General features: G+C 48.9%; 1 long non-coding RNA gene across 1 annotated transcript; it reads right to left on the reverse strand.

The window, feature by feature from the left end:
• Positions 1-1,085: 1,085 nt before the first annotated feature.
• LOC306650371 lies at positions 1,086-11,561 on the reverse strand. Its single transcript, XR_013760904.1, has 3 exons — positions 11,233-11,561; positions 10,531-10,683; positions 1,086-1,184 (listed from the first exon to the last, which is right to left on the reverse strand). It is a non-coding gene; the product is annotated as an uncharacterized lncRNA (long non-coding RNA).
• Between the last annotated feature and the right edge of the window lie 315 nt (positions 11,562-11,876).

The following is an 11,876-nucleotide window of genomic DNA, read 5'->3' on the forward strand; positions in this document are numbered from 1 at the left end:
CATGGCTCAGTGGTAGAGCATTTGCCTAGCATGTATGAGGCACTGAATTTGATTCTTATATAAATGAATAAAATAAAGTTCCAGCACCATCTAAAATATTTTTAAAATTAAATATATACATATAAGTGTATAATTAAATATATATATACATGAATCAAGCACCCTATGTGTGTTTATATATATATATATATATATACATGAATCATTACCCTATGTAAATGTATGATTACACAAATGGTATGCCTCTACTTCATGTACAGAGAAACAAGATGTATCCCATTTGTTTACAATAAAAATAAATTCTAAAAAATATATATATATTCATACAAATATATAATTAAATATATATATATTTGTATAATATATATAGTCAAATAACCACTATGGAATTTTTTTTTATTTATTTAGGTACCAAGGACTGAACCCAGGGGTGCTTAACCACTGAGCCACATCCCCAGCCCTTTTCAACATTTTATTAGAGATAGGGTCTTGCTGAGTTGTTTAGGGCCTCACTAAGTGGCTGAGGCTGGCCTCCAACTTGTGATCCTCCTGCCTCAGCCTCCCAAGCTGCTGGGATGACAGGCGTGCGCCATTACTTTTTACTTTGAGACAGGGTTTTGCTAAATTGCTCAGGGCTTCGCTCTCATTTCATCTTTAAAATCATTAATGCATTCATCCATTCGGCCTAGGTTCATTGAAGGATACTTTGTGCCAGGTTTTTTAAGGACTGGCTGATGAGCGACACATCGAGCCCCATGGAGTAGACCCTGCTCTTATTCCCATTGTATAGATAAGGACGCTGAGACCCCTGGGGTAGGTGACTTGCCTGAGAGCACATGGCGAGTGCTCCTTGGCCTGCTTCGTCCTTTGCCCGAGGTTCGTCCCTGCTGGCTCGCAGCTGCATCGTTCCATATGGAAGGGAATGTTTTGATTTCGGGTGGCAACTTTTTCCTGTTTTTTTTTTCCTTTTCTCTTTCCATTACCATCCTGGGAAAATCAGATGAGGAGACATCCTGGCATATAGCTTAGGAAACAAAGTATTCCAAACCCTGCAGGCATGAAAGCTGACGTCGCTCTCTCTGATGGTGTGATTTCCCACTTTGAGGAAGTGAGGTAGGTCTGGGTTGTGGCTCAGGGTAGAGCGTGTGCTTAGCATGAGCAAGGCCCTGGCTTCAATCCCAGCCCTGAAAAAGAAAAAGAAAAAAAATTAGACTTGGCTCTTTTGATTCCAGAAGAGAGTTTGTTAATTAAACTTCTAACAAAAAGCGTGATAGATGTGTGTGCACATGGAGCGGTTTACTCAGATCGTGTTTTCCCCTTTCCTGAATTAAATCTAATTACAATTACGGGCTGGGTAGCTCAGTGGTTAAGTGCAGAACCTGAGTCAAGCAGATTGGACAAAGCAGAACGTTTTACAATTAATAGTTTTGTAACTCTGTAAGCTTCCGTTTTCTCCTTTGCAACAAAGAGGCTCAAAATTCTTCCTTCATAGATTTCTATGTGAAACCTAAAGGATTCCAGAATGGTGATCAGCATCTAGCCTGCCCCTTCTTTCCTTCTTCCCTCCTTTCCTTCCTTCTTCCTTCCTTCCTTCCTTCCTTCCTTCCTTCTTCCTTCCTTCCTTCCTTCCTTCCTTCCTTCCTTCCTTCCTTCCTTCCTTCCTTCCTTCCTTCCTTCCCTTCCTTTCTTTCTTCTACCTATTTACTAGAGTACAGAGTTCTACCACTGAGCTACATCCACAGCCCTTTTTACTTTTTGAGACATATCTCACTAAATTGCCCAAACTGGCCCAGAACTTGTGATCCTCCTGCCTTAGCCTCCAGAGTCTGTGGGATTACAGGGGTGCACCACCACATCTGACTTCTACCCGCCTTTCAACTCATTCATCTTTCTGCAAGAATCAAATAGAAACCCCAGTTGCAGCTACTACTTTAGATATGGTATCTTTCACAGACCCGGTTCACATAGCTTCAGGCGTATATGGTATCCAACCATGGATCTGGCTTCTACATTCTTTTCCAATCTTAATGATAAAGACGGCAAGAAACACTTTACTTATTTGTTTTTGTACGAGGGTTTGAACCCAGGGGCCCTCTACCGCTGAGCTACATCCCTTAGCTCCTTTTTCTGCATCTATATTGAATATGTACAGACTTTTGTTCTTGTCCTATGTCCTCAAGAGTCCAGAATAAGAGCTATTTATATACCATTACACTATAAGTCATCTAGAAATTATTTAAAGTATACAGGAGGATGTGCAGAGATACTGTGCAAATCTTTTTTTTTTTTTTTTTTTTTTTTTGGTGCTGGGGATCAAACCTAGGAGCACGTCACCCCTGAGCTGGTCTCTAGCCCTTTCTGTTTTCTATTTTGAGACAGGGGCTCTCTCAGGTGCTTAGGGTCTCGCTAGGTTGCTGAGGCTGGCCTCGGACTTGCAATCCCTCTGCCTCAGGCTCCCAAGTCACTGGCATTAGGTGTATACCACCAGTGGACTTGAACCCTGAGGATTTTGGTATCTGAAGGGGTGCCCCAGGGATACTGAGGGACAATGGACCATTTTCTGAGGAAGGCTACCAACTTTGCTCAGGTCCCAGTGCAGAAAAGGGCTTTGTAGCAGATCCAGGCTACGGTGAAACAGTCTCTTGGGTCATCAGATCTGGAAGATGTATCAGTGGTGGGAACAGATGCAGCGTGTGTGTGACAAGCCCCAGTGACAGTCACCAGCTAGACTCCCAGGGTTCCGGAGCAAAGATGTTCAGTCTGCAGCAGAGAATTATTGCCATTTTAAAAAAACTCTTTGGAGTGGTCCCTCATAGGGAGGGAATACCTGCCGGTGGGCTCTTAAGTCACCTGCATTCACTAAGAATGATCTAGCTGCTGCCAGTGTTGAATATCCAATTACCCAGTGACAGAGATCAATAGGGAACCCTCAGTATGGCAACCATCCAGGAGCCCCACAGCCACTTGATGGCAAGCTAATGACACTGGCCCTCTCTTAGCCGGAGGGAAAGCGACTCATCTCGACAGAGACTGGCACACAGTTTGGTTGCCAACTAGCCTTTCCCGGTTACAGAGCCTCAGCCAACCTAAAGACGCACAAGATGTTTGACCCACTGTCTCCAATAGCATCACCGTAGACCATGGGACAGCAAAGGTGGCAGAGAGTTGACAAATGACTGCAGGATCCCTTGGACTTCTTGCCAAGCCACCTTGCCGAGAAGCTGCTGGACCGAAAGATCTTGGAGGATTTGGAGGCTGTAATCTACATCTGAGTCAATCAAACTGGACCCTCTCTCAGCCCCAGCCTAGAAACGCCTCACTCCAGCCCACAGAGACCTGTGAAAAAGCAGATGTGGTACTTCTGAATTCTTCTGCCTTGTGTCCTTTCTCTCCGCCACACGGACGATAAGTTCTGTCTGAATGTCATTGTACCGCGGTGCTCCCTGGAGTACCATTGACCCAAACTGCTGCCCACAGGCAGGCCTGAGGCTTTCTGGGTCAATGCCTGGCAAGCCTCCGGGCCCTGTGGTTCCCTCCCCTTCCCTCCATCTGAGCAGATCCACTCCAGCTTTCTAGGGTCACAGGCGAGGGACCCTGGTCGGAGGTGAACTCAGATTCCATTTCTGACTTTCTCCTGGCATTCTTGGCTCATTTCAACCCAGCAGTGCCTAGAAAACTCTGCCCTGTGCCAAAAGGCAGGAGCAGCAGAATGAAGAGGAACGCCAAGGCCCCTCTCAATGTCAGACCCTAAGTGGATTTGATGTTCCCTAGAGGTCTCATGTTGGAGTGGGCTGCTGTACTTGGGCCACTAAGTTAGGCTGCCTTGATCTGGGCAGTGATTGTGGAAAGGAGAAGCAGTCAGGAACCTGAAAACCTTCCCTCCCCCTGCTGTGGACACTGTTGTGATTAAAGTTTGAATATTAAAGAATTTTACCATCACGACTGTTGGTAAGCAGGGTGAGGAGGCCCACAGCTGTCATCCCAGTGACTTTGGAGGCTGAGGCAGGAGGATCACAAGTTGGAGGCCAGCCTCAGCAAGTGAGGCCCTAAGCAACTTAGCAAGACCCTGATTCAAATTAAAAAAAAAAAAAAAAAAAAAGGGAATGTAGCTCAGTAGTAAGGCACTGCCTGCTGCTGGGATTAATCCCCAAAGAAAAACAAAACAAAACAAAACATGGTAAGCCTAAAAGTTAAAAAAAAAAAAAAAAAAAAAAAAAAAAAAATCATGTTAGCTAGCAAAAAGTGATGCAGCAGACCTAGTGACTTGGAAATGATACTCTGAGGGCATGACCACCATGGGACAAGGGACAGTGTTTACCCTAAACAGCCATCAACAGGTGGTGTCCCCCTGCTGATGCAGAAGAGCTGGACCTGGCCATCCAGGGGTGGAAGTCTGAATGGCTTATCTCACGCACTGCCAGGGAGCCAGTGGAAGAGTTCAGACTTTGCATCCACAGGGATCTAAGCTTTGTAGGTCTACAGGTCCTCGATCCCAGAAGGGAGCTGCGTCCACTGGGAAACACACAAGAATGTCACTGAACTTTAAGCAGGAGTTGCAACCTGGTCACTTTGGGCTCCTTGTGCCAAGGAACAGCAGGGAAAAAAAGGAGTCATCCTCCTGGCAGGTGAAATGGACTGCGGCCGTCAGGCGGAAGCAGGGCTACTACATACTGTAGGGACAAATACTTTTGATACTCACTCCATCTGATCCGTTGGGGCGCTTCTTGGTTCTTCTACAACTGGTTTTGATGATCAATGACCAGATGGGGCAGCCATGACCAAAACAAGCATGGCGACCGCGGGCTCAGACCTCAGGAGCATCTCACTAGGTAAACCACGCAGAGCAGCCCAGATGTGACTGAAGGTGAGGGGACCTAGACTGGGTAGTAGTGGAGGGAGATGGTGAGGGTGACTGGTAACCTGAGGCCAGCGGTAGCATGGCAGCTGCAGTTCATTCCACTCATCCTCTTAGGCTTAAAGAGATCTCGGGGTGCAGAGCAGCGGGAGAGCATCCGCCTAGCACACACCAGGCCCTGGGTTCCATCCCTAGCTCCCAAACAAAACTAAACAGGAGCCTTAGAATCTAGAGAAGCCGTCCTCAGGTGGGGCTAGTCTGTGTTGGGACACAGGGTGGAGTGTCTTTTTCATGGTGCGTGACTGTCGTGTGTTGCCTAGAGATGCCCCCGAGGACCAGGTGCTGAGGATCATGCCCTCTAATGGAAGAGGTGACAACTTGTTTCAGAGAGGAAACCCCAGGCGATGACTGCACAAAGGCACGTCCCCCTCCTGCCAATTCAGGACCGCTCTGAAGGGTGATCCGGTCTTCAGGTCTCCCCATGACTGAGGTCTCCGTGGCCGTTCCCCATTTCCCTATGTGAAATTCAGCTTCCTTAATCCTCATAGGTGTTCCTGAGAGCACAAATCTTTTGCACAACAACCTCTTCCTCAGAGCTGGCCTCCCAGGAAACCTGGTCTAACCCACTATGCACGTCTGCAACCACACCAGCTGGGTGCGGTGACCTGCGTCTGTCATCCCAGCAGCTCGGGAGGCTGAGGCAGGAGGATCGCCAGTTCAAAGCCAGCCTCAGTAACTTAGCGAGGCTCTAACCAACTCAGCGAGACCCTGTCTCTAAATCAATAAAACACAAAAAGGGCTGGGGATGTGGCCCAGTGGTTAAGCTTCCCTGTGTCCAATCCCGGATTCCAAAAAAATAAATAAAAATACAAGCACACTAGCTAGTGTCAGACTCTTCCCAAGAGAGTCGTGCCAGTTCCAATTATTCCAATTATTGCTCAACATCTTCACTAAAACCTGGTATTGTTAGTCTTTTAAATAATTGTGATGATTTTCAGCCATCATAACACCTCATGACAGTCGTTGTTGTTTTTATTTGGTGCTGGGGACGGTACCCGAGCCTCATCATGCTGGGCATGCGCTCTGCCCCTGAGCTACGCTCCCAGCCCACCCGGTGGCTTTAATTGGCCTTTCCTTGGTCGTAAATGAAGCTGAACTCCTTCCCCCCACCCGCCATGGCTCTACTGGCCAGTTGGATTGGCTCTTTGGCAACAGCTCCAGTTTCTTGGCCCGTTTCCATTTGACGGCCACACTGACTTCAGGCTCGCTGACGAGGAAGTGAGTTTAGGATTAGGCCCAGGTGAAGCTGAAGGAGCCTCCCCGAGGGCCACCAGCCCGAATGACCCCTTCAGCGCTCCTCTGACTTCTTGTCTAAGCAGCAGAGGATTTCATTATCCAACCCTGCCTTCTAGAACCTTCTTTTCATGGTTTCCCTGACATTGTACCATCCTGGTTTCCACTCTATCTCTCTGGCTGTCCCTTCAGGCTAGACTTAAATATCGGGGAACCTCAGAGATCAGTCCTTGGATATCTTCTCATCACAACCCAGGGTTTCTCTCTGGGTGGATTCTCACCCTCAGTTAGTTACAGCTAACTTTTTTCTTTCCTCCTTCTCCTCCTCTTCCTCTGCTCCTTCTCCTCCTCCTCCTTCTTTTGTGCTGGGGATTGCACCACCCAGGGGTGCACTACCATTGAGCTACATCCCCTTCGCGTTTTTTTTATTTTGAAACAGGGTCTTGCTAAGTTGCCCAGTCTGGTCTCCAACTTGGGATCCTCCTTCCTCAGCCTCCAGAGCTGCAGGGATCACGCGTGCGCGGCCACGCCCACCTCAGTTAACCCGTTCAGCCAGGGCCGTCTCCTCTGACCGTCCTCCCTTCTGACATTTCCACGCACACAACTCGCCACTTCCCAGCCGCGGGCTACCCAAAATGGAAAGCATGCTTTCCCCTTCAAAACCGGCAGCATTTTCTGCTGCAATGAACGTCTCACGATCCCTCCTGTTCTGAGCACCCAGAGCCCAGGAATCCCTTCCTCCCGCCCTGTGTCCACACCACCAGGATCAGAGTGGGCATCCCCAGCTCACCAGCCAGCCCCGCTCTCCACCCTTCTCCATTCCTCCCTCTCCCTCCCTCCCTCCCTCTCCCTCCCTCCCTCCCTCCCTCCCTCTCTCTCCCTCCCTCCCTCCCTCTCTCTCTCTCTCTCTCTCTCTCTCTCTCTCTCTCTCTCTCTCTCTCTCTCTCTCCCAGGGTGCTTACTCGGTTAGACACCTAAAGTGACCTTCCTTGTTCTTTGGTTTCTGGTGGGATTTGCCCAGAGGCGTTTCGGTTATTTATCGCCACATCACAAACCACCCCACAACTCAGTGGCTCAAACACACCCCCACCTGATGACCTCTCAGGACCCTGAAGGTTGGAGGGGGTCATGGGGTGCCATTTGTCTGTGCTGGCATATCCAGGGTGGTCCTCTTGGGTCTGGCAGTTTGGCGGGGATGAGTCGATGTCTGGACTCAGCCCAAGCAGAAGCTCAAAAGTCTTTTTTCCAAACAGTTCCAGGGCTACCTCTTGCTCTCCGCAGGGCTGGCCCATGGGGTCTTTCCAGCATAATATCACCATATTTCTCATGTGGTTTCCTACACGGCAAAGGCCATTTAGCTCTTAGTCCCAGGTCGGCATGGCATGCCTCTGCCACCTTCTGTTGGTTAAAGTAGGCCGGGGGACCAGCCCAGATACAGTGTGGGAGGGGACCACTCGCAAGGTCACTGGGAGCCCTACTGGAGACCGTCCACCACAGCCTCCTACCTGCTCCCCACCCCCCCACGCACACATGCAAAGTGAATTTTCCTCCCATAAACCCCAAAGTCTAATCCAGTTTCAGCCTCAGGCCTAGGCGTTAAGTCAAGTTTCTCATGAACTCCATCTCATCCGGTTATCCACGAGGCTCTCGGGTGCGCCTGCTCTTACTCTAAAGACCTGTGAACTGAAGAGACAAGTTCCCTGCCCCACATGATACCCGAAGTGTAATGGTGAAACAGGAACCAGCACCTCACAACGCGTGCTCCCATTCAGAAAGGGGAGACCAGTCGGAGGGATGTGACTCCGTGCAGAGCATCTGCCTTAGCGTTCCCCAGGCCCTGGGTTCCATCTCCAGCATCGAGGAAAGGAAAGAAAAAAATCTCCTCCCTGGGAATCTCACCAGTCAGGGAAGAGTAAATAGATCACAAGAAAGAATACTGGAGCCCAGCACGGTGGCACATGCCTATAATCCCAGCAACTGGGGAGGCTGAGGCAGGAGGATCCCAAGTTCGAGGCCAGCCTCAGCAACTTAGCAAGGCCCTAAGCAACTTAGCCAGACCCTGTCTCTAAATAAAACATAAAAAGGGCTGGGGATGTGGCTCAGTGTTGAGCACCCCTGGGTTCAATCCCTGATACCAAAAACAAAACAAAAAAAAACAAGCCAAGAAAACGATATCACGCCCAGACAGATTTTATCAGTCTAGCACCTGCACTTCTGAGGACCCATCCATCTTTCCCAGAAATCACTGCTCTCCTCTGAGTGGTCTACATCCTCCTTTCCCCTCTGAGGAGGATGCAGACGCTTCTAGATCTCACTGGGTATTTGAGTATTCACTTTTCTTTTGTGTGACCACCCCTGTCCTGCGCATGTGGTAAAGTTATCTACCTTTTCTCCGGCTCAACTATAGTGGGTTCATTTCATGGACTCAATTATTTTTCTTTTAGAAGGCACAGGGAATGTCTCCCCTCCCTTTCCTTTATTTCCTTTCTTTATTGTTTCTTCATATTCATGGGAAAATGTATACTACTCAATCTTAAAAAAAAGTGATTTTTGACAGCAACGTTGGCTCTCAACCCTAGCTGTGCCTTAAAGTCACATGGGAAGCTGGAGCGGTAGAGCCTGCCTGTAATCCCAGCCACTCGGGAGGCTGAGGAAGGAGGATCAAATGTTTGAGGCCAGCCTCTGCTGCTGCGTGAGACCCTGTCTCAAAATAAAATAAAAAAGGCTGGGGTTATGGCTCAGAGGTGGAGCACCTGCCCAGCATACCCAAGGCCCTGGATTCATTTCCTGGCACTGAAAAAAATACAGAGATGGTTGTGAGGCTCCAACACACATTCTCGTTCAGTCTCATCTCCATTCGACTTTCACACTCCTGATTCAAGAGCTCTGATGCTTTCCCAACAGCACAGTCCTTAAAGTAGAGTAGGCACCAGTGACTCTTTGCCAAATGGTTCAGAGAGGCTGAGGGAGAGAATGATGGCTGTGCCTTCAACTTAACCATTAGTGTGCCCTGAAAAGGAAAACCTCGTTTCACTTAGAGATGGCGCTGGCAGGCAACAGTTATTGTAAAAAGAAACAACCGGCGGACGAAAATAAAGTTTCTTCTTAATAACTGATCTCAGAATGTTAAGGTTGGAGAGGGAAAGTACTAGACTCATACATAGCCTGAGAGAGACACAGGATTTAGAATTAAATTTCCAGCTTTGAATCCTGGCTCCCAGAGTCGCTGTGCTGTGTGACCTCCAGCAAATCACTACCCCTCTCTGTGCCTCAGTTCCTTCGTTAGCAAAATGGAGAAGGCAAGCTGCACCTGGTTGGCTAATGCCACCCCAAGAGCAGGCATCTGTGTCATGCAAGCCTCTAATCAGTCTGGGACCTCACTGTGTGCCAGAGACCTCTTCAGAACTTTTCGTATGTTAATCCCCATGCCTGACCTCTGAGGTCGCAGCTATCATTATCTCCTATTCCATGGGGGAGGAATGAGAGACACAGAGATCACCAATCCCTGATGGAAGGTCACACAGCCAGAAGTGGCAGTGCTGGGATTTGAACCCAGGTAACCTGGCTCCAGAGTGTTGTGGTATGGCTTGGTGCCAATGCACATGCCTCTACTCCCAGGGGCACAGGAGGCTGAGATAAGAGGATTGCAAGTTCAAGGGCTGCAGCTTCAGCAAGTTGGTGAGGCCCTAAGCAACTTAGTGAATCTCTGTCTCAAAATAAGAAACGAAAAGAGCTGGGGAGGTAGCTCAGTGGTGAAGGGCCTCTGGGTTCAATCCCCAGCACCAAAAACCAAACCAAACCAGAGTGTTGGTGTGAATTATTATCCCAGACTGTGCCAAGGATGCTGAAGATTTCTCCGGTTTATTTTTCTCTCAAAGTAAACTAATGTTTGTTTTCTTTCACCACCACCAACCCCACCCCTAGTACTGGGGATTGAAACTAGGGGTGCTCTACCACTGAGCCACATCCCCAGTCCTTTTAATTTTTAATTTTGAGACAGGGTCTCCCTGAGTTGCTGAGGCTGGCCTCAACTTGTGAGCCTCCTGCCTCAGCCTCCTGAGTTGCTGGGATTCCAGTTGTGCCTCACTCAAACCACCAGCATTTGTTTTTATAATAACAAAAATATGTTCTTATTAATATAGTAACAAGTTGTCATATATTTACATAATATTAATGTAAATATTAAATATAAAATACTATTGAATAATAATAAACATACATACTCATAGAAATATACAGAAAAAAATTTATACATTAGTAAAAAATGTCTGGAATTTCTACTCCCTAACCCTCTCCAGAAATCACATTTTGGGGTCCTCTTTGGAGATAAATAGTTATTATACCAAGTGATATAAGACCATTTCCACATAGTAGCATCTCACCTGTAATTCTAGCTACTCTGAAGCTGAGGCAGGAGGATCACAAATTTCAGGCCATCTTGGGAAGTTTAGCAAGACCCTGTCTCAAAAAATGGAATCTGGGAAGGTTGGGGATGAAACGCAAGGGTAAAGCACCACTGGGTTCGTTCTGTAGTACTGGAGCGGAAAGAAAAAAAGAAAAGACAAGACATTTTATTTTATTTTATTTTATTTTATTTTACTTATCTGTATAGTTCTGTGCAGAAGATCCAGAGCTCAGCCTGGGCAGCACTGAGCTGGGTTCGCATTTCCTAGCTCTTCCTCCGCCTAACCCTGAGCCTGTGCGAGTTGCTCAAACTAAGTATCAGTCTTCCCTTCTGCAAAATGGGTCTCAACGTAGCCCAGGCTCATAGGTTAGGCCTAAGCAATCAGTGAGAGAAAAGGGAGGAACGTGCTCAGCAGGGCTCCTGGCATCCCGTCAGACCATGGGCCATGACTGCGGATGCTTCTTCAGGGCCGCGGTGTGCGCTCCTCAAAACCGGTGAAGGACCCACAGCCAAATGCTGGCGGTGGAAAGAAGGGTGAGGAACCCAGGCGGGGCTGGGCGGGGCTTCGGGGCTAGAGCGCTTGCCCAGCAGCCCCGAGGCCCTCCGTTCTGTCCCCAGCACTGCAGAGAATAAATGAATACAAATTAAAGCCGCGGTTCCGAGGTCTGGGACCCCACACCTAAAAGCAAAGCCTGCTGTCAGGGTGTCTCCCAGCCAGGAGGAGGTTGGAAGTGAGGCGCGCATGCGCAGGACCTGCTCGTCTGCCCTGCGGGTGGAGCAAAGGCTGGGTCAGCGGCAGGTTCCAGCGGGCCCCGGGTGCAGGGCCCCAGCGCGCCTGGCCCTGCGATGCGGAGGAGGCTTCTAAGTGTGCTGGTCCACCCGGTCCGGAATAGTCAGTCACCCGCACTGAAACTGGCCCTGCAGTCTCCTCCCTCCAAGTAAATAGGTGTTGCTATTCTGAGCGAGGCCTGGGATAAAAATACTTGCTTGGCTTTGGAGGATTTTTTTTGTTTTTTTAAAGCCATGAAAATAACAGGGCAGTAGGCTCGTCTATTTTAGGTCAGGGCCTTTGGCCTGCATTCAAAGGCCAGGCCCACAGGAGATCGGTTTAGAACTAGGTCACTGCACAGCTTGCACACGTGGATGCGCCGGTGGAGCAGGCCTGCACGCATGCACCCCGGGGACGCTGGCGCTCCATCCCGAGGGGCGGAGGAGTTGCGGGACAGTGTTTACGCTGGAAGATGAACGTGCCCTTGGCATCCCCTCCCAGCCGCGCCTGCTGCTGCTCCTACCTCGATCTCAGCAGGCGGCGCCGCCACCGCC

Source organism: Sciurus vulgaris, assembly GCF_902686455.1.
Source record: "Sciurus vulgaris genome assembly, chromosome: 19".
Taxonomy (NCBI): Eukaryota; Metazoa; Chordata; class Mammalia; order Rodentia; family Sciuridae; genus Sciurus; species Sciurus vulgaris.